This window comes from Sapajus apella, unplaced genomic scaffold (assembly GCF_009761245.1).
Source record: "Sapajus apella isolate SASKATOON/1434 unplaced genomic scaffold, GSC_monkey_1.0 scaffold75, whole genome shotgun sequence".
In the NCBI taxonomy this organism is placed as follows: Eukaryota; Metazoa; Chordata; class Mammalia; order Primates; family Cebidae; genus Sapajus; species Sapajus apella.
The window spans coordinates 9,365,031-9,368,468 of NW_022437015.1; the positions used below are offsets into that span (position 1 = coordinate 9,365,031).

The 3,438-nt window shown below is 38.6% G+C and overlaps 1 pseudogene; it reads right to left on the bottom strand.

The window, feature by feature from the left end:
- Window positions 1-639: 639 nt before the first annotated feature.
- On the bottom strand, window positions 640-1,536 carry LOC116532288 (annotated as a pseudogene).
- Between the last annotated feature and the right edge of the window lie 1,902 nt (window positions 1,537-3,438).

A 3,438-nucleotide genomic window follows, 5' to 3' on the forward strand; every position in this document is an offset into this window, starting at 1 on the left:
TAATCTGGAGCTTGTACAGAACAGGGGCCTAGTTAGATTTGAACTGAGATGAGGCTAAGTTGTCTTTGAATGCAAAGGAGAGAGGAGGAACCTCTAGATTGGGTGCCCATAAAGGACCCAAAGGCTCTGAAATCTATACCCCACCCTGAGTATCCTCCAGATTTTAGGCTTAAGCACTTTGATGCTTAAAATGTCTCTTCTACTCTGTCATTATTTTGTGACCCCCAAAATCAGTGATTTTCACATTTTTTAAAATATTTCTACATGCTAAGAGGCTCAAGACTCCATTTTGTCTACCCAGAAACCCCTACCTGGCTCAACTGAGTGGGGTTTTACCCATTTCAATATTCTCAGTCTCCGTTCTATAGCATCATTCCCAGCCAGGAATGTGGAACTAATGTACTAAACTAATCTATAATAACTAAACGTGTTATGGCTAATGAAGACATAATATGTTAACCTCTTTATTTGTATACAAAAGATTTCTTTTTTTCTTATTTTGCTTATATTAAGATAATTTACAAATATATTGCTGTCTTCAGTAATTCAAACATTGGAGGGACAGATTCTTCTGACAAAGGCAGCAGTAACCTAAAAACAAAATCAGCTGTCTTGTCTGAGGATGAAACTTGATTTTCATTAATCAAGCGCTGCAGCACCAGAGATAATTTCAATCAACTCTTTTGTGATGACAGGTTGGCAGGTACAGTTAAATGTCAATGTCAATTTTTTAATCATCTCAGAAGCATTCTTGCCGGCATTGTCCATGGCTGTCATCCTGGCACTGTGCTCACTAGTGGTGGACTCCTTCAGAGAGTAGTAGATGATGTTGGCCAAACTGTATTCTCAGTAATTTTGCAGCACATCAGCATCAATATCATCATAGATACTCATGCTCTCAGCACTTGCAATGGTATTAAGGAAAAAGATGGGCTTTTCTTCTATCTTATAGGAGATAACAGACCTGAATCAATTAAAGATGATGGAGCTATCATCAAACTCATATCCAGAATTTAGTAATACAAGGGCAATGACCGATGCAACTCCAAAAGTAGGGGGCTTTCTTCCCACTTCTTTGAATGCCACTAGAAACTGGTCAGAATGAGTCCTATAAAGTATGCCTCTGATTTTGTCACCAATTTCAACAAGCATAACTTCTTTCCAAGTTGCTGTTAGTGTAGTGACCTCACTTTTCAACTGTTTAGCAATGGAGGAATGAATAGCACCACACAATCCTCTATCCAAGGACACACAAATAAGATAGAGATTCTTTTTGTCTTCGGGCACCTTGATATCAGCTTTTTCATAGAGAACCAAAGATCCCAATCCATATATTCAAGCTGGTTTCAGCTCTCTCTCAGCTCATGCGTATTTTGCTACTCCTACCATTTTCATAGACTTGGTAATTTTCTGGATGTTTTTGATGGACTACAGTCACCTGGTAATATCTTTCAGAGTTGCCGTATTTTGAGCCCGAATCCATTGTAGCTGCAAGGTCCAGACCAACAGCTCAGAGACACCCATGTGAGAGAACATGGTAGTTGCAGCCCTGCTGAAGTTCAGTCCATACAGAAGATTTCTAAAGCCTTAGGCCAAAGAGTAACTAAGATGGGAATTGCAGATAGTCTGCAGCCAGTAACATGGATAATTTTATTCACAGATGTAAGAGAAAGGACAGTATTTAGAGGCATAAACTACACTATGAAACTATTAACACCCAATTTACATCCAAAGTTGAATGGTTGTCTAAATATGGGACTCAAAATTGAGTATAAAATACAAATTTCCTGTCCTTCAACATGTTCATTTTCTTTCTTTCTTTCTTTCTTTCTTTCTTTCTTTTTTTTTTTTTTTTGTACTTATGTTCTGGGGTACATGTGCAGATCATGCAGGACTTTTGCATAGGTACACACATGACAATGTGCTTTGCTGCCTCCATCCCCCCACCACCTATGTCTGGCATTTCTCCTCATGTTATTCCTCCCTGACCTCCCTGCCTCGCCAATGTCCCTCCCTTGCCCCCCGAACAGACACCTGTGTGTGATGCTCCCCTCCCTGTGTCCATGTGTTCTCATTGTTCAACACCCACCTATGAGTGAGAACATGTGAGGTTTGATTTTCTGTTCTTGTGTCAGTTTGCTGAGGATGATGGTTTCCAGATTCATCCATATCCCTACAAAGGATGCAAACTCATTAATTTTTTTGGCTGCGTATTATTCCATGGTGTATATGTGCCACATTTTCTTTGTCCAGTCTATCATTGATGGGCATTTGAGTTGGTTCCAGGTCTTTGCTATTGTAAACAGTGCCACCATGAATATTCGTGTGCATGTGTCCTTATAGTAGAATGATTTATAATCCTTTGGGTATATACCCAGTAATGGGATTGCTGGGTCAAATGAAATACCTATTTCTAGGTCCTTGAGGAAGTGTCACACTGTCTTCCACAATGGTTGAACTAGTTTACAGTCCCACCAACAGTGTAAAAGTGTTCCTATTTCTCCACATCCTATCCAGCATCTGTTGTCTCCAGATTTTTTAATGACCGCCATTATAATTGGCATGAGGTGGTATCTCAATGTGGTTTTGATTTGCATTTCTCTAATGACCAGTGGTGATGAGCATTTTTTCATAAGTTTGTTGGCCTCATATATGTCTTCTTTTGAAAAAGTGTCTATTCATATCCTTTGCCCACTTTTGAATTTTTTTTTTTTATTGTAAATCAGTTTTAGTTCTTTGTGGATTGTGGATATTAGCCCTTTGTCAGATGGGAAGATTGCAAAAACTTTTTCCCATTCTGTAAGTTGCCAATTCACTCTAATGATTGTTTCTTTTGCTATACAGAAACTCTGGAGTTTAATTAGATCCCATTTGTTTATTTTGGCTTTTGTTGCTAATGCTTTGGTGTATTAATCATGAAGTCCTTGCCCATGCCTATGTCCTGAATGGTTTTGCCGAGGTTTTCTTCTAGGATTTTTGTGATGTTGGGTTTTATGTTTAAATCTTAAATCCAACTGGAGTTAATTTTAGTGTAAGATGTAAGGAAGGGGTGTAGTTTCTACATTAGGCACATGGATAGCCACGTTTCCCAATACCATTTATTAAACAGGGAATTCTTTCCCCATTACTTGTTTTTGTCATGTTTGTCAAAGATCAGATGGTTGTAGACATGTGGCATTGTTTCTGAGGCCTCCGTTTTGTTCCAATGATCTATATCTCTGCTTTGGTACCAGTAACATGCTGTTTTGATTACTGTAACCTTGTAGTATAGTTCGAAGTCAAGTAGCATGATGCCTACAACTTTTTTTCTTTTTGCATAGGATTGTCTTGGCAATGCAAGCTCTCTTTTGTTTCTGTATGAAGTTTAAGGTGTTTCCTTCCAGTTCTGTCAAGAAGGTCATTGGTAGCTTGATGGAGACAACATTAAATCTACAAATT